Below are 20,140 nucleotides of genomic sequence, written 5' to 3'. Positions count from 1 at the left end.
CAGCAGAAGACCCCACCGGGCACCACTCATCTCCACTACAAATAGGAAAAAAGAGGCTACAATTTGCACGAACTCACCAAAATTGGACTGTTGAAGACTGGAAAAATGTTGCCTGGTCTGATGAGTCTCGATTTCTGTTGAGACATTCAAATGGTAGAGTCCGAATTTGGCGTAAACAGAATGAGAACATGTATCCATCATGCCTTGTTACCACTGTGCAGGCTGGTGGTGGTGGTGTAATGGTGTGGGGGGTGTTTTCTGGGCACACTTTAGGCCCCTTAGTGCCAATTGGCCATCTTTTAAATGCCACGGGCTACCTGAGCATTGTTTCTGACCATGTCCATCCCTTCATGACCACCATGTACCCATCCTCTGATGGCTACTTCCAGCAGGATAATGCACCATGTCACAAAGCTCAAATCATTTCAAATTGGTTTCTTGAACATGACAATGAGTTCACTGCACTAAAATGGCCCCACAGTCACCAGATCTCAACCCAATAGAGCATCTTTGGCATGTGGTGGAACGGGAGCTTCGTGCCCTGGATGTGCATCCCTCAAATCTCCATCAACTGCAAGATGCTATCCTATCAATATGGGCCAACATTTCTAAAGAATGCGATCAGCACCTTGTGGAATCAATGCCACGTAGAATTAGGGCAGTTCTGAAGGCAAAAGGGGGTCCAACACCGTATTAGTATGGCGGTCCTAATAATTCTTTAGGTGAGTGTATAACGGAACGTAACGGACATATTTTGCTACGTTGTGAAACGGTTACCATCTAACGGATACGTTAATAAACGGATTAAAAATGTCCCTTCAATCCGTTCAATTACTCAGGTAACGGATCCGTTTTCTTTTTTTTTTTTTTCAGTTGTCCCTCCCCTATCTGCATGCTATATAAAAATGGTGCTATATTGTGACATCCAATTGCTGGAAGAGGAACAATGCCGCCCGCTCATGTCCTTTTTTCTGTGGACTATATGGTATGGAAACTTCGAAACATGCGAATGTCATCCATGAAAAGGAAACGGCGATATTGGGTGCATCCCATTACATCATGCCGAATGACACGAGGTGTTTATTCGACCCTTTATCAAGAACTCAGAAAACACCCTGTCAAATTTTCAGAATATCTCTGTGTCAGTGTCGCAAGCTTTGATGACCTTTCACAATGTTTACGTCGCCAAATGAGACGGAAGGATACGGAATTTCGTCGAAGTGTAACTCCAGAAGAACGACTCGTGGTCACTCCGCGGTATGTACGGTACATCATTATTGCTTCTACTGGGTTTCAGAGCCTTTTTGATTTGATTATTATTGAGAGTATGTGATTAATCTCAAGAGACAGCTTTTTATATCTAGTACTTCCCTAAAATATGTAAATGCAACAACCGCTAGGTAATGTTGATCTGTTTGCTGTGAAGGATCTTTAATTAATGCTTGTGGGACAATCCGAAAAGTTGTTTTGCTGCAGTGTATTTCTTGTCAATAGTATTTGTGTAAAAATTATGTTGAATTTTATTTTATTTTTTTGTAGGTTTCTGGCTACTGGTGAAAGTTTTTCCAGTCTTCATTTTCAATTTCGACTGGGAAAATCTACAATATCTTACATTGTTAACGATACCCGCCGGGCAATTTGGAATCTTCTGTGTGAAGAATTTCTTCCCCATCCTACTTGCCAACAGTGGATCGGCATAGCCGACAGTTTCCCAATTGTATTGGTGCAGTGGATGGGAAGCATGTGAGGGTCTTGAAGCCCCCACGTAGTGGATCCTCCTTTTTTAACTATAAAAAGTATTTTTCTGTGATCCTAATGGCAACTGTTGATGCACATTACAAATTTGTGGCTGTTGATATTGGAGCTTTTGGACAAACAAAATTCTAATATGGGAAGAAGGCTGTACTCGGGAAACGATGGTATACCAGAGCCCAGGCCTTTACCAGGTACTGCAAACCCCGCTCTTCCATTTGTTCTAGTCGGAGATGAAGCTTTCCAAATGTGAGGAAATTTACTGAAGCCATATGCCAGCCGTGGTCTAGACTATCGCAAAAGAGTGTTCAATTACAGACTGACCGGCGCAAGAAGAATGGTTGGTCGAGTGTGCTTTTGGCATATTGACTGCAAAATGGCGAATATTCACTCGTCCAATACAATTGAAAACAGATACTGTGGATGATGTCATAAAAGCATGCGTTGTGTTGCACAATTATGTACTGACCAAAGAGCCTTTGCCTACGGAGCCACTGGCATTAAATCCACCAGGAGATCACATAGAAACTGGCCCAAGATCAACAGTTGCTGTGAGTCGCATGCGCGATCGATTGGCAGAATATTTCATTTCTTTAGCTGGATCTGGGCCTTGGCAGGAGGAACATATTTGAACTTATAAAAAAAAAAAAAGATTCTCTATTGTTTGTTACTGTTTGTTTATTAAATATGTACAGTTGAAAGTTGTAATTAGTTATGTGCATCATAGTTTATTTTATTGTTTGTTCTTAATATAGTGTTGAGTCAACCATGAGGCATCGGTCTACCGACATTTACATCAGCAGAAGGTAAGCTATGCCTCTCCAACCGTCTGCATATCCCTTGTTTGACGTTTTGAGTCTTGACTGTATTAACCACCTCCGGACCGCCTAACGCACATGTGCGTTCCGGAGGTGGCAGCGCTGCGCACAGTCACGCATATAGGCGTCATCTCACGAGACGCGAGATGACGCGACTATGCGCGCGCGCATGCGCAGTTCGCGCCGGCATTTCATCGAGAGGTATTTCGTCAGCAACCTGCCAGCCAATGATCGTGGCTGGCAGGTTGCTGATTTTTAAAAAATCCAATCAAAGTGCCAGATAGCAGATCATATTAGTAAATATGATCTGATATATGGCTGCTGTGCTCCTCTGCTGGTTCTTTTCGTCGGTTGGATCCAGCAGAGGAGCAGGCTTCACAGTGAGTAGCACCAAACACTACACTATAGCCCCTGATCACCCCCCTGAACCCCAATTAACCCTTTGATCACCCCTTTGATCACCCCTGTCAATCACAAGTGAAAAGAAAAAAGTGATCAGTGCAAACTGTCACTTTTTTTTTTCACTGTTATTGACCGTTAGGTTTTAGGGATAGTTTAGGTCCCTTGGTTAGGTAGTTAGGGATCAGTTAGCGCCCAGCCCACCGCACCGCAGTCCGTTATTCGCTGATTAGCGTATCGCTAATCAGCATTTGTACTTTTATAGTATCTGGAAGTGATCAAAACTGATCACGGTCAGATCTATAATAGTATTAGTGTCACCTTAGCTCACCCTCCACCCGAAACGCAGTGTTTGCCCGATCAGGCCTGATCGGTCGCCCACACGTGCGTTCGCCCACACCCGCCCCACCGCAGTGACAAAAAAAAAATTTTTTTTTGATCACTGCACATTCACTTTACACGCACTGCGGCGATAAAAAAATCAGTTTTGATATTTTTTATCAACCGCAGCGGCCTCCGGTACTTCGCTAGCCTCCCCTTTGTAAGACATGCTTGCTTTTTTTTTCTTGGGTAGTCTCAGGGAATACCCCTAAATTTAGTTGCCCACATGTCTAACAGGGGGTATTCCTCTGAAGAGGCCTACAGGCTTCTGACCCAGTCGGATGAGGAGTGGGAGCCCTCATCTGATGAATCCAGCGGGTCAGAATACGAACCTGTAGAAAGCAGTGGCTCTCTGACCCAAAGTTCGGACGAGGAGGCTGAGGTCCCTGATACCACCAGGCGTACCCGGCCCCGTGTCGCTAGACCGCAGGTTGCGCAGGATCCGCTTCAAGAGCAGCAGAGTGGGGCTGGTGCTGTCGGATTACGTGGTGAGGCATACACCAGCAGCCCAGCCCTCCCTGGACCTAGTACCAGCACTGCCGTACAACCTGGTGAAGTAGCGAGCACCAGAAGGGCAGTTGAAGCTGGTACGGTGGCACGTGCAGTAGTGACCCCGTCGTAGCCACCGCAAAGACGTGCCCGTAGAGCCCCTAGAATCCCAGAGGTGCTGGCAAACCCTGATTGGCAGTCCCCAACTTCAGCCGCACCTGTAGTTTTCCCTTTCACCGCCCAGTCTGGAGTTCGGGTTGAGACGGCTCAGATCGGTTCGGCCCTGGGATTTTTTTAGCTGTTCTTGACTGCGGAGCTTTTAGACATAGTTGTGGCCGAAACAAACAGGTATGCCACACAATTTATCACCGCTAACCCGGGAAGCTTTTATGCCCAGCCTTTCCGGTGGAAACCAGTCCAAGTTTCCGAATTTAAAACTTTTCTGGGCCTCCTCCTCAACATGGGCCTGACAAAAAAACATGAATTGCGGTCATATTGGTCCACGAACCCGATTCATCACATGCCCATGTTCTCTGCTGCCATGTCCAGGGCACGTTTTGAGGCCATCCTGCGGTTCCTGCACTTTAGTGACAACACCGCCTCCCGTCCCAGGGGCCACCCTGCTTTTGACCGGCTCCACAAAATTCGGCCCCTCATAGACCATTTCAACCAGAAATTTGCAGATATTTATACCCCAGAGCAAAACATCTGCATAGATGAGTCCCTGATACATTTTACCGGGCGCCTTGGCTTCAAACAATACATCCCAAGCAAGCGCGCCCGGTATGGGGTCAAATTGTATAAGCTCTGTGAAAGGGCCACAGGCTATACCCACAAATTTCGGGTCTATGAGGGAAAAGATCAGACCCTGGAGCCGGTCGGTTGCCCTGACTACCTGGGGAGCAGTGGGAAGACAGTTTGGGACTTGGTGTCACCCTTATTCGGCAAGGGGTACCATCTTTATGTGGACAATTTTTACACAAGTGTGGCCCTCTTTAGGCATTTGTTTCTAGAACGGATTGGCGCCTGTGGTACCGCGCGAACTAGTCGCGCGGGCTTCCCCCAACGGCTCGTTACCACCCGTCTTGCAAGGGGGCAGAGGGCCGCACTGTGTAACGAAGAACTGCTCGCGGTGAAATGGAGAGACAAGCGTGACGTTTACATGCTCTCCTCCATTCACGCAGACACGACAATACTAATTGAGCGAGCAACCCGTGTCATTGAAAAGCCCCTCTCAGTCCACGACTATAACCTCCACATGGGAGGGGTCGACTTCAATGACCAGATGTTGTCTCCGTATTTAGTTTCCCGACGCACCAGACGCTGGTATAAGAAGGTGTCTGTATATTTAATTCAATTGGCACTGTATAATAGTTTTGTTCTCTACAGTAAGGCTGGGAGAACTGGATCCTTCCTCAAATTTCAGGAAGAGATCATCGAGAACCTCCTGTATCCAGGAGGTTCCGTGGCCCCAACCACCAGTGTAGTTAGCCGTCTACACGAGCGACATTTCCCCAATGTCGTTCCTGGTACCTCAACCCAACAGTCACCCCGAAAAAGATGTCGTGTCTGTAGCAGGAGTGGAATAAGGCGTGACACCCGCTATTTCTGTCCTGACTGTCCTGACCACCCTGCCCTATGCTTTGGAGAGTGTTTCCGGAAGTACCACACACAGGTACACTATTAGCATAGGGATCATCTCACCAGGACAGGCACACAGGGCTATTAGGGCCCATTCACTCACTGCTGCTGCAAACGTCTCCTTTCACATGGGACAAAGTGCATAACGCACTTCGCCACATCTTTGGGCGATTTGCGCTTTGCACATTGACCCATGGGGAAGGAGAGGTTTGTTCTATAAAGGTAAAAAAAAACAAAAAAAAAAAAACACACCAGTAAGCAAACACGTTAATGTTCAGTTCAAAAAGTTTAAGTTACAGGTTCTGTTGCAAAGTTAATAAAATTATTGCGTTGCGGCCTGGTTTTTTCTTTTTTTTTTTTTTTGTCTTTTTACCTTCCAGATGGACCAACCGATCGACCAGCTGCAGCACCGATGTGCATTCTGACAGAAGCATTGCGCTGCTGTCAGATTACACACAAGTCGGTGTATGCGGCGCTGCAAGACGGGATTTTCTCCTCTGCAGTGACAGATACGTTTGCCGAGGCATACGAGCTGAGGAGGAGGCGGCGTTCCTATGCTTTGGCAAGCACTTTGTATATATATATATAAAAAAAAAAAAAAAAAAAACACCAGTAAGCAAACAGGTTAATGTTTAGTTCAAAAAGTTAAAGTTACATGTTCTGTTCCAAAGTTAATAAAATTATTGCGTTGCGGCCTGGTTTTTTATTTTTTTGTTTTTTTACCTTCCAGGTGGACCAACCGATCGACTAGCTGCAGCACCGATGTGCATTCTGACAGAAGCATTGCGCTGCTGTCAGATTACACGCAAGTCGGTGTATGCGGCGCTGCAAGACGGGATTTCTACTCTGCAGTAACAGATACGTTTGCCGAGGCATACGAGCTGAGGAGGAGGCGGCGTTCCTATGCTTTGGCAAACACTTTGTATATATATAAAAAAAATAAAAAATAAATCCCGGCAATGATTTATTCATCCACATCGATTGATGTGAATGGAGAAATCTGGTTTGCCAGGGCATACGAGCTAAGTGGGTATGGATGTAGGGCGGAGCTCCTATGTCCTGGCAGACGCCTTTCCCCTCCATTTTTTTTTTTTGGCAGAGATTTTTTCATCCACATTGATCGATGCGAATGAAGAAATCTGTGCCGTTCATTTTTTTCTTTCAGCCCAGAGGCTGAACGGAAAAAAAACCATCTCATTACCTGTATGCTCAATATAAGGAGAATAGCAGAAACTCCTAATGCTGGCCATACATGTAATGATTGCGGAGACCCTCAAATGCCAGGGCAGTGCAAACACCCCACAACTGACCCCATTTTGGAAAGAAGACACCCCAAGGTATTTGCTGAGGGGCATATTGAGTCCATGAAAGATTTAAATTTTTGTCCTAAGTTAGCGGAAAGTGAGACTTTGTGAGAAAAAAAAAAATAAATCAATTTCCGCTAACTTATGCAAAAAAAAAAAAAATTCTATGAACTTGCCAGGCCCCTCATTGGATACCTTGGGGTGTCTTCTTTCCAAAGTGGGGTCACATGTGGGGTATTTATACTGCCCTGGCTTTTTAGGGGCCCTAAAGCGTGAGAAGAAGTCTGGGATCCAAATGTCTAAAAATGCCCTCCTAAAAGGAATATGTGCCCCTTTGCGCATCTAGGCTGCAAAAAAGTGTGACACATCTGGTATCGCCGTACTCAGGAGAAGTTGGGCAATGTGTTTTGGGGTGTCATTTTACATATACCCATGCTGGGTAAGATAAATATCTTGGTCAAATGCCAACTTTGTATAAAAAAATGGGAAAAGTTGTCTTTTGCCAAGATATTTTTCTCACCCAGCATGGGTATATGTAAAATGACACCCCAAAACACATTCCCCAACTTCTCCTGAGTACGGCGATACCAGATGTGTCACACTTTTTTGCTGCCAAGGTGGGCAAAGGGGCACATATTCCAAAGTGCACCTTTCGGATTTCACCGGTCATTTTTTACAGATTTTGATTGCAAAGTTCTTCTCACACATCTGGGCCCCTAAATTGCCAGGGCAGTATAACTACGCCACAAGTGACCCCATTTTGGAAAGAAGACACCCCAAGGTATTCCGTGAGGGGCATGGTGAGTTCCTAGAATTTTTTATTTTTTGTCGCAAGTTAGTGGAATATGAGACTTTGTAAGGAAAAAAGAGAAAAAAAAAAAATCATAATTTTCCGCTAACTTGTGACAAAAAATAAAAAATTCTAGGAACTCGCCATGCCCCTCACGGAATACCTTGGGGTGTCTTCTTTCCAAAATGGGGTCACTTGTGGCGTAGTTATACTGCCCTGGCAATTTAGGCGCCCAAATGTGTAAGAAGTACCTTGCAATCAAAATGTGTAAAAAATGGCCGGTGAAATCCGAAAGGTGCACTTTGGAATATGTGCCCCTTTGCCCACCTTGGCAGAAAAAAAGTGTGACACATCTGGTATCGCCGTACTCAGGAGAAGTTGGGGAATGTGTTTTGGGGTGTCATTTTACATATACCCATGCTGGATGAGAGAAATATCTTGGCAAAAGACAACTTTTTCCATTTTTTTATACAAAGTTGGCATTTGACCAAGATATTTTTCTCACCCAGCATGGGTATATGTAAAATGACACCCCAAAACACATTCCCCAACTTCTCCTGAGTACGGCGATACCAGATGTGTCACACTTTTTTGCTGCCAAGGTGGGCAAAGGGGCACATATTCCAAAGTGCACCTTTTGGATTTCACCGGTCATTTTTTACACATTTTGATTGCAAAGTTCTTCTCACACATTTGGGCCCCTAAATTGCCAGGGCAGTATAACTGCCCCACAAGTGACCCCATTTTGGAAAGAAGACACCCCAAGGTATTCCGTGAGGGGCATGGCGAGTTCCTAGAATTTTTTATTTTTTGTCGCAAGTTAGTGGAATATGAGACTTTGTAAGGAAAAAAAATAAAAAATAAATCATCATCATTTTCCGCTAACTTGTGACAAAAAATAAAAAGTTCTATGAACTCACTATGCCCATCAGCGAATACCTTAGGGTGTCTACTTTCCGAAATGGGGTCATTTGTGGGGGTTTTCTACTGTTTGGGCATTGTAGAACCTCAGGAATCATGACAGGTGCTCAGAAAGTCAGAGCTGTTTCAAAAAGCGGAAATTCACATTTTTGTACCATAGTTTGTAAATGCTATAACTTTTACCCAAACCATTTTTTTTTTGCCCAAACATTTTTTTTTTATCAAAGACATGTAGAACAATAAATTTGGCGAAAAATTTATATATGGATGTCGTTTTTTTTGCAAAATTTTACAGCTGAAAGTGAAAAATGTCATTTTTTTGCAAAAAAATCGTTACATTTTGATTAATAACAAAAAAAGTAAAAATGTCAGCAGCAATGAAATACCACCAAATGAAAGCTCTATTAGTGAGAAGAAAAGGAGGTAAAATTCATTTGTATGGTAAGTTGCATGACCGAGCGATAAACGGTGAAAGTAGTGTAGTGCCGAAGTGTAAAAAGTGCTCTGGTCATGAAGGGGGTTTCACCTAGCGGGGCTGAAGTGGTTAAAGGGCTTCTGTCACCCCACTAAAGTCATATTTTTTTTTTGGGCTAGTTACATTCCTTATACTGCGATATATGAGAATATAATGGTGTTACTTACTTTCATTCAGCCGTTTCTTATAAAAACGAAGTTTTATAATATGTAAATCAGGTCTCTACCAGCAAGTAGGGCGTCTACTTGCTGGTAGCCGCCGCAAAAAACCGCCCCCTCGTCGTGTTGATTGACAGGGCCAGCCGTGATCTCCTCCTCCGGCCGGCCCTGTCAGCAATTAAAAAATCACGCGCCTCTGTTCATTCGGCGCAGGCGCTCTGAGATGAGGAGGCTCGTCTCCTCAGAACTCCCTCAGTGCGCCTGCGCCGATGACGTCTTCTCTTTCGGTGATGTCATCAAGGTAGAAACACCTTCGTTTTTGGAGATTCTATTTGGAGCTGACATAGAAATCACATTAGGACTAGGTGTCTGTAGACATGTTGGAGAACTAACAGTGCTTTGGGATTGCAAAGGTGTTTGTGCAGAGACATAGGAAGGTAGCTGTGATTTAGATTGGCTTAAAGTCTCTTGAAAGGTTGATGCAGGTTGATAGCTGAGGGATGTGCTATGGCTTTGAGAAGGTTGAAATGTGTGAGACGTTGGGTATTGGTGGGACGTAGGTTGTCTTTGGGACGGTGGATGGCTTTGGGATGGAATAAAGTTGTGGGATGTTGATGGAAAGTTGTGAAAAGCTGGAAAGTTTGGTGCAGTGCCTACATTTTGGGCCTGTTGGAAGTTGTGGTACGGAGGTAAAGTGTTGGATGGTGGAAAGTTTTGGGACTGGCTAAAGTTTTGTGAATGGGGAATTTTTTGTGGTTGTAGAAAGTTTTGTGACTGTTGAAAGTTTTGTGACTGTTGAAAGTTTTGTGACTGGGGAGCGATATGTGGCTCAGTGTATGAGTGAGCCGGTGGAGAAGTCATGGATGTTGGGTAGGAGGTGGCTGGGGGATACGACTGAGCCAGAGGACCAAAATGAGAGGGTGGAGGGTGTTTAATATTCCAAACAGTTTTGATCAATGTCACTCGACAATCACAATTCTGCTCTGGAGTCATGTTGTCCATCCAATGACTTAACGTTAAGAGAAACTGCTGATTATGGTTAAGGGGTTCTGGACGACAAACTACCTCGACATGCTTGATCATGGTAGTTAACTCTTGCTTATACCGAGTTTGCTCCTCCTCTATTTTTAATAAACAATCTTGGAAGATCAGTGCAAGATCCTCAAAGACTCTATGTGGTCTTCGAAGTGGTCTTGGCCTACTTAAAACTCTGTCAAAGGCAGAAGAAATGAACTGTCGAGTATCTTCAATCTGAGCACGCGACTCCAGAGCAGAATCCTGTGACTGAGATGGTAACGAAGTTTGATCGGTAGATCGTCCAGACAATTGTTTGGTTGATTCCTCATGTTCAAGAGGTTCTGCTTCAGGAGGGAGTGTGCTTGAATGAGTCCTAAAATAGATAGGGAAAATAAAGGTATAATTTCTATATTCATTATTGTTTTTTGCTTCCCTTGAGGATATTTAACTCACGTGCGCTGCTGAAAACAACGTTGAAGAAATTGAAGATGTGGTGCATATTGGTAAGGTTTCCTCCGAGAAGCACCCGAACCACTTGGCGCCGTTCGATCACGATTGAGGTCACGCATATACCTATCGCGTATTGACCTTCCAGCGTGTTGATATGATTTCAGCTAGAAAATAAAGATCAATTATAATAACCGTATATACTGCTATATATATTCTTATCTGTCGACATCGGATTGAATAAAAAACTGTTGCCCCAGGCAGTCCAACATTCTGCATTGTATATAACTGTTATTTTGCCCGGTACCTGAATTGGCTGTATCAGTTGTTGAAAACAACTTTTCCGAACAGAAAACTTATGCTCACTTCACTATTCTTCCAACTAGAAACATCACTATCAAATCTTCTAAAACCAAATGAATTAACAAAAGGAATAAAATTAATGTACCACAAATCGTTCTATGTGGGAACCACATTGGCATAGACCTCTTGCCATTGTCGACGAGTCGTGTTGTGGTCCGAGTGTTTGGGGTCTGTTTGCCTGGAAGTTCTTGTTTGAACAGGTGATGGATTTTCACTTTGCCTGTTTGTGTCCTAATAAATAATATAGTTATAGTTATCACAAAAGACAATTGATTACTTTAGAGAACCTAAGTATAGATACTCACATCGTCGTCGTTATGACGTCTACTTTGCGGATTTGCAATGGAATGTGAACCCTCCTGTGTCTGAAAAACAAACACAGTTTTGGATTCATTGAAAATTGCCGTCTGCCTGCCCTGCAGCAACCAAAATGCATCACCCGTATACACTCTTTCATATCTTGTTGCCAATACATTGGCCTATCTATCCTTTTGTGCTGTTGGCAAATCATGTACCTTTCGAGTTTATATCCATTGTGAAACCAAAAAATCTAAATATAACATTCCACACTTACTGACTCCATTGGTTCAGGAGAAAAGCGCAATTCCTCGCCAGCAGAGGATTCAGTGTCAGAGTGTCCCTGAAATATATAAATATGTATTGTGGTTCAGACATATTTATTATTTGGAACATTAATAATTTATTTTTATTTAAAGATTTTTACCTGCATCTGAAAGGATGGAGTACTCCGACTGCCAACCGAAGGAGAAGGCGAAGACATCTGAAAACGTTACAGAACCATTATAGACAAGAGCTTATAGACATATTTCAACATACACATTGGCACAAGATGCAACAAGGGATAAAACAGGGATTAGTCAAAACACAAAATTGCTCCTCTGGTCCTTAAAATTATATCAACCCCCTATTGCAATTCGACTTTTGCCAACATCAACAGACCAGACCACAACTTAGATCACTCTACAATGTGAATGACCCACACAAAATCAGACGGCAGATTAGATCCTCATGACGCTCATCCGGCCCACGGTAGCCTTATAGCATCCCCCACTAGCCTTATAGCATCCCCCAGTAGCCTAGTAGCACCCCCGGCAGTATCCGAATAGCATCCCCCAGTAGCGTAATAGCATCCTCCAATAGCCTTCCACAGTAGCATAATAGCATTCCCCAGTAGCCTTATAGCATCCCCCAGTAGCGTAATAGCATCCTCCAATAGCCTTATAGCATCCCCCAGTAGCGTAATAGCATCCTCCAATAGCCTTATAGCATCCCCCAGTAGCCTAGTAGCCCCCCCGGCAGTAGCCGAATAGCATCCCCCAGTAGCGTAATAGCATCCTCCAATAGCCTTCCACAGTAGCATAATAGCATTCCCCAGTAGCCTTATAGCATCCCCCACTAGCCTTATAGCATCCCCCAGTAGCCTAGTAGCACCCCCGGCAGTAGCCGAATAGCATCCCCCAGTAGCGTAATAGCATCCTCCAATAGCCTTCCACAGTAGCATAATAGCATTCCCCAGTAGCCTTATAGCATCCCCCACTAGCCTTATAGCATCCCCCAGTAGCGTAATAGCATCCTCCAATAGCCTTCCACAGTAGCATAATAGCATTCCCCAGTAGCCTTATAGCATCCCCCACTAGCCTTATAGTATCCCCCAGTAGCCTAGTAGCACCCCCGGCAGTAGCCGAATAGCATCCCCCAGTAGCGTAATAGCATCCTCCAATAGCCTTCCACAGTAGCATAATAGCATTCCCCAGTAGCCTTATAGCATCCCCCATTAGCCTTATAGCATCCCCCAGTAGCCTAGTAGCACCCCCGGCAGTAGCGTAATAGCATCCCCCAGTAGCGTAATAGCATCCTCCAATAGCCTTCCACAGTAGCATAATAGCATTCCCCAGTAGCCTTATAGCATCCCCCAGTAGCGTAATAGCATCCTCCAATAGCCTTCCACAGTAGCATAATAGAATTCCCCAGTAGCCTTATAGCATCCCCCACTAGCCTTATAGCATCCCCCAGTAGCCTAGTAGCACCCCCGGCAGTAGCCGAATAGCATCCCCCAGTAGCCGAATAGCATCCTCCAATAGCCTTCCACAGTAGCCTTATAGCATCCCCCAGTAGCCAGAGCATCCCCCAGTAGCCAGAGCATTCCCCAGTAGCCAGAGCATTCCCCAGTAGCCTTAAAGCATCCACAGTTTCAAAATATTTGCCCCCAGTAGCCAAATAACATGTCCCAGTAGCGTAATAGCATCTCACGAAAGGCTAATAACATCCCCCATGTGCCTAATAGCATCCACAGTTTAACCACCTCCGGACCGCCTAACGCATGTGCGTTTCGGAGGTGGCAGGCTGGCGCACAGTCACGCATATATGCGTCATCTCGCGAGACGCGAGATTTCCTGTGAACGCGCGCACACAGGCGCGCGCGCTCACAGGAACGGAAGGTAAGCGAGTGGATCTCCAGCCTGCCAGCGGCGATCGTTCGCTGGCAGGCTGGAGATCCGAATTTTTTAACCCCTAACAGGTATATTAGACGCTGTTTTCATAACAGCGTCTAATATACCTCCTACCTGGTCCTCTGGTGGTCCCTTTTGTTAGGATCGACCACCAGAGGACTCAGGTAGGTCAGTACAGTCGCACCAAACACCACACTACACTACACCCCCCCCCCGTCACTTATTAACCCCTTATAAACCCCTGATCACCCATGATCACCCCATATAAACTCCCTGATCACCCCCCTGTCATTGATCACCGCCCTGTCATTGATCACCCCCCTGTCAGGCTCCGTTCAGACGTCCGTATGATTTTTACGGATCCACGGATACATGGATCGGATCCGCAAAAAGCATACGGACGTCTGAATGGAGCCTTACAGGGGGGTGATCAATGACAGGCGGGTGATCACCCATATACACTCCCTGATCACCCCCTGTCATTGATCACCCGCCTGTAATTGATCACCCCCCTGTAAGGCTCCATTCAGACGTCCGCATGATTTTTACGGATCCATGGATACATGGATCGGATCCGCAAAACACATGCGGACGTCTGAATGGAGCCTTACAGGGGGGTGATCAATGACAGGCGGGTGATCACCCATATACACTCCCTGATCACCCCCTGTCATTGATAACCCCCCTGTAAGGCTCCATTCAGACGTCCGCATGCGTTCTGTGGATCCGATACATGTATCCATGGATCCGTAAAAAATCATGCGGATGTCTGAATGGAGCCTTACAGGGGGGGTGATCAGTGACAGGGGGTGATCAGGGAGTCTATATGGGTGATCACCCCCCTGTCATTGATCACCCCCCCCCCCAAAGTGCACCTTTCAGATTTCGCAGGCCATTTTTTACACATTTTGATTGCAAGGTACTTCTTACACATTTGGGCCCCTAAATTGCCAGGGCAGTATAACTACGCCACAAGTGACCCCATTTTGGAAAGAAGACACCCCAAGGTATTCCGTGAGGGGCACGGCGAGTTCCTAGAATTTTTTATTTTTTGTCACAAGTTAGCGGAAAATGATGATTTTTCTTTTTTTTTTTCTTTTTTCCTTACAAAGTCTCATATTCCACTAACTTGCGACAAAAAATAAAAAATTCTAGGAACTCGCCATGCCCCTCACGGAATACCTTGGGGTGTCTTCTTTCCAAAATGGGGTCACTTGTGGCGTAGTTATACTGCCCTGGCAATTTAGGGGCCCAAATGTGTGAGAAGTACTTTGCAATCAAAATGTGTAAAAAATGCCCTGCAAAATCCGAAAGGTGCACTTTGGAATATGTGCCCCTTTGCCCACCTTGGCAGCAAAAAAGTGTCACACATGTGGTATCGCCGTACTCAGGAGAAGTTGGGGAATGTGTTTTGGGGTGTCATTTTACATATACCCATGCTGGGTGAGAAAAATATCTTGGTCAAATGCCAACTTTGTATAAAAAAATGGGAAAAGTTGTCTTTTGCCAAGATATTTCTCTCACCCAGCATGGGTATATGTAAAATGACACCCCAAAACACATTCCCCAACTTCTCCTGAGTACGGCGATACCAGATGTGTGACACTTTTTTGATGCCAAGGTGGGCAAAGGGGCACATATTCCAAACTGCACCTTTCGGATTTCACCGGTCATTTTTTTACAGATTTTGATTGCAAAGTACTTCTCACACATTTGGGCCCCTAAATTGCCAGGGCAGTATAACTACGCCACAAGTGACCCCATTTTGGAAAGAAGACACCCCAAGGTATTCCGTGAGGGGCATGGCGAGTTCCTAGAATTTTTTATTTTTTGTCGCAAGTTAGTGGAATATGAGACTTTGTAAGGAAAAAAGAGAAAAAAAAAAATCATCATTTTCCGCTAACTTGTGACAAAAAATAAAAAATTCTAGGAACTCGCCATGCCCCTCACGGAATACCTTGGGGTGTCTTCTTTCCAAAATGGGGTCACTTGTGGCGTAGTTATACTGCCCTGGCAATTTAGGGGCCCAAATGTGTGAGAAGTACCTTGCAATCAAAATGTGTAAAAAATGGCCTGCAAAATCCGAAAGGTGCTCTTTGGAATGTGTGCCCCTTTGCCCACCTTGGCTGCAAAAAAGTGTCACACATCTGGTATCGCCGTACTCAGGAGAAGTTGGGCAATGTGTTTTGGGGTGCCATTTTACATATACCCATGCTGGGTGAGAGAAATATCTTGGCAAAAGACAACTTTTCCGATTTTTTTATACAAAGTTGGCATTTGACCAAGATATTTTTCTCACCCAGCATGGGTATATGTAAAATGACACCCCAAAACACATTCCCCAACTTCTCCTGAGTACGGCGATACCAGATGTGTGACACTTTTTTGCTGCCAAGGTGGGCAAAGGGGCACATATTCCAAAGTGCACCTTTTGGATTTCACCGGTCATTTTTTACAGATTTTGATTGCAAAGTTCTTCTCACACATTAGGGCCCCTAAATTGCCAGGGCAGTATAACTACGCCACAAGTGACCCCATTTTGGAAAGAAGACACCCCAAGGTATTCCGTGAGGGGCATGGCGAGTTCCTAGAATTTTTTATTTTTTGTCGCAAGTTAGTGGAATATGAGACTTTGTAAGAAAAAATAAATAAATAAAAATCATCATCATTTTCCGCTAACTTGTGACAAAAAATAAAAAGTTCTGTGAACTCACTATGCCCATCAGCGAATACCTTAGGGTGTCTACTTTCCGAAATGGGGTAATTTGTGGGGTGCTTCTACTGTCTGGGCATTGTAGAACCTCAGGAATCATGACAGGTGCTCAGAAAGTCAGAGCTGTTTCAAAAAGCGGAAATTCACATTTTTGTACCATAGTTTGTAAACGCTATAACTTTTACCCAAACCATTTTTTTTTTTGCCCAAACATTTTTTTTTTTATCAAAGACATGTAGAACAATAAATTTGGCGAAAAATTTATATATGGATGTCGTTTTTTTTGCAAAATTTTACAGCTGAAAGTGAAAAATGTCATTTTTTTGCAAAAAAATCGTTACATTTTGATTAATAACAAAAAAAGTAAAAATGCCAGCAGCAATGAAATACCACCAAATGAAAGCTCCATTAGTGAGAAGAAAAGGAGGTAAAATTCATTTGGGTGGTAAGTTGCATGACCGAGCGATAAACGGTGAAAGTAGTGTAGTGCCGAAGTGTAAAAAGTGCTCTGGTCATGAAGGGGGTTTCACCTAGCGGGGCTGAAGTGGTTAAAGATATTAGCCCCAGTAGCCAAATAGCATTCCCCAGTAGATGATCAAAGTAAATACTTTTCAATTGCATCAATTCATACCATTTTCTTGAGACTTTCTCCAACTTGAACATCAGCTTTCAGAAATGGTGAGGAGTAGCGCTCACCTGACTGTCACATGACACTCCCTTGTTTTCCTGTCTTCGTTTGGAAGTTCCTGTTTGTTCTGCGCATGTTCATAAACAAAAAAACGTACTATAGGAACGTTGTGTCCGCGAAAGAAAAATTTAACAATCCGTTTCTCATTTACTACAATGAACGTGAATGGACGCTCGGTCAAGAATCCGCTATTCTGAACGTAGAAAAAAATCCTGCAAGCAGGATTTTTTCTTCCGTCTGAAAAAACGTATTCCAAACGTATTTCCAACTAACGGAGTCAAACGTATGCATACATACGTCAATTAGTTTCTATGGGAGTTTGAACGGATACGTTTTTAGATTTTCTTTTCTACTTCCGGGCGGACTACAGGAACGGAGAGCTTGAACGCAGATGTGAACATAGCCTTACTTTGTCTTTCTGTGTATAGTGCCAATGTTTCTGTATTGTGTACTGAATAATTCTTACTGTATCGTCATTCGGTTGTTTTATATCGTTATCACTAAAGAACATCTGTCTGTCCAGGTTCCGTACCTTATCAATCAATGGAGGTGGATATTTGTTTATTAAACATTGATGTCTCATTTTTTCAGCTTCTTCTTGGAACTGGTTCTCATTAGTGCAATTCCTGGTGGCAGCTCGTATATCATATAATGGTTTTTGGTAGGTGCTGCAAATGAATTTCTCATTGTCTACTGAAATTAGAAGATCCAAGAATTCTACAGACGTCTTGCTAATACTTGATGTAAATTGTAAGTTATATGTATTTAAATTGATTTCTACAAGAAATTCTTGGCGATGGTTTTCATCATTCTGCCATATAAATATGATGTCGCCGATGTATCTTTGCCAGAGCACCAGGTCCGTCCCCAGTTTGGGAGCGATGACTTTGTTTTCCCATTGTGCCAGAACTGGGGGGTGAACCTGGTGCCCATGGCAGTACCCTGTATCTGCAAATAGAAATCAGATGCAAAATAAAAATAATTATGATTTAATATGAAATCTACACCTTCTGCTAAAAAATCTATTTGTTTGAAAGGTAGTTGATTTTCTGTTACCATTCGTTCCCTTGTCTATGACAATTACAGTGTATGAAGAGTCTACATCTGAGGTACCCATAACCCAATGCGGTTTAAAGTCTAAGTTTCCAACGATATGAATTATTATGTATGACATTGTCTTCTTTCCTCTCAAAAGAAGATTGGCGCACTCATACATGCGGAGCCCCACGGAATGTGAACAATTTATTATAGCTGTACTTGGTTAAAATATAATAGAATACAATAAAATACCTTTGAATAAAATATATAAAAATAATTAGACAGTGTATACAGTTGTTGCTATATTGCTCTGATTGGTTATTGCGGATACTGGTGATATAAGTCTAATTGCCCTGATTGAGGCTCGGTTGCACGTATACTGTGGCTGCGTCTAGTGAACCTGTTGGTTCTAATCACTGGTGACTATCTGCTGGTGACAACGATAAACACCAACAGACATATGTGACCCTTCTTATCTGCGTAGTCCATGCACTTCCCAAATGGTCTGTAATCAATTCCTCATTAGAATCCTCTCATAGGCTTTCATTTAAATTTTCGAAAGTTTCCGAAATTATTTTCGAAATTGACCAAAAGAGAGAGTTTTTTTCGAGAAACTTTTCTACACAGACTTCGGTTTATCTTGGCATTCGAAAAAACGGCATCACAGAGTCAATGTAAAGGATCGCATGCAAAGATTTTCTATAGACAGAAACCGTGCTGGTATTTTTTCGCAAATTATGCGTTAGAGTTATAACCGATACCAATGACCCACACTGTGGGCTCACCCTTCCTTGTTATTCAGCAGTTTTTTCTGAGTAGTTGGTTCCGATTGCAGGCCGGCGTCCCGGTCTTTACTGTGTCGGTTTTTCAACACTCTAGATTTCGCAGGGGATGTGTTCCCAGTAATCGCTTTCAGCTGGTTAGAGGTCGGTGTGTGCGAAGGCTTCTTTCTTGAATCCTCGATATCCTTTGTTGGTAACAGCGCACTGTTTGATCGAGTTCAAGTCTTTCAGGGGTGAAACTTACGCCAGACGCGTTTCGGGGATAACTCTCCCCTTCCTCAGTGGCATCACCCCCTACAAGTAGATGGTGGGTTTTTATATCCTTCATTAATCTTGTAGGAAAAAGGATCATGGGAAAAAAAAGGTGGTATCATGGGAAACCAGTACCATGGAAGAGAAGGAGTGCGGATTCCTTCAATGTGGATCCTTCACACATATGGTTGTTTTCTCAATGTTAATGATGTTTCTTCTTCCTCTGACTGTCTATAGTTGTTTCAAGATTCATAGACAATACAGTTATGTAAATTTTCAAGTATTTTCATACATGCGATTTTTTGATGCGATTTTCTTGCGTTTTTTCTTATGATGCGTTTTTTTTCTCTATTGATGCGTTTTTTTTTATATTTGTTGTATTTGTTCATACTGAATCAACTGTATGTCATATCTTTTTAATAAGTCATTACTAAATCCAGTTATAAAAAAAATTCCAGTTTCTCCTTCAAAATCATTAACTTCAAGGTTGAATCAAGTGGTGGTATATTAGACACATTCAGGGAAGGATCAGGGGACGTACACCCATGGTCCAGGGGGATCCCAGTGCTGATAAACAGCCTGACATGTGATTCCCCGTGGACTCATGGGCGGACGGCCCTATGTCTATAAAAATCCAAAAATGTCCAGCTCTGAGTTTAGCCCTATTGTCATCATGCTCCCAAAATCATAGATACGCCTAGATTCGGCTCTCGACATTTTTTCTATATGATTTCCCCCCTCCAGTGTGTGTCTATCTTCTCCAGCGCCATGGATGACAGGCCTGTGCAGCTTTTGTTGTGCATCTCCTTGAAGGGTTTAGATAGAGGGTTGTTTTCACATCCTTTTGTGATGTTGTTGAGATGTTCTGATATTCTGACTTTCTTTTAGTTTGGCCAATGTACTGTTTGGGACAGGGGCACTGGATTAGATAGACCACACTGGAGGAGTTACATGTCAGGGATTGTTTTACAGTCATCGAAAAGGCGTTCTGGGTTGAGGAAGTTTCCGTTGTTTTTTTTAGGAAATTTTGTTTTCCTACATCCTATGCCTGTTCCGCATCTAAAGAAACCATTGGGGTTCAGCCAACCTGATATATTGTTTTTTTTCTTCTTTTTGTCTTTTATTGAGGGGGCTATCTGTATACCCAGATTTGGAGCCCTGGTAAAAGTAATGAGTGGTTGGGCCGGTAGTATAGGACCAATTATTTTATCATATAACACATGGTGCCAGTGCCGTTTAAT

This window comes from Bufo gargarizans, chromosome 1 (assembly GCF_014858855.1).
Source record: "Bufo gargarizans isolate SCDJY-AF-19 chromosome 1, ASM1485885v1, whole genome shotgun sequence".
NCBI lineage: Eukaryota > Metazoa > Chordata > Amphibia > Anura > Bufonidae > Bufo > Bufo gargarizans.
This window is presented reverse-complemented; position numbering follows the sequence as displayed.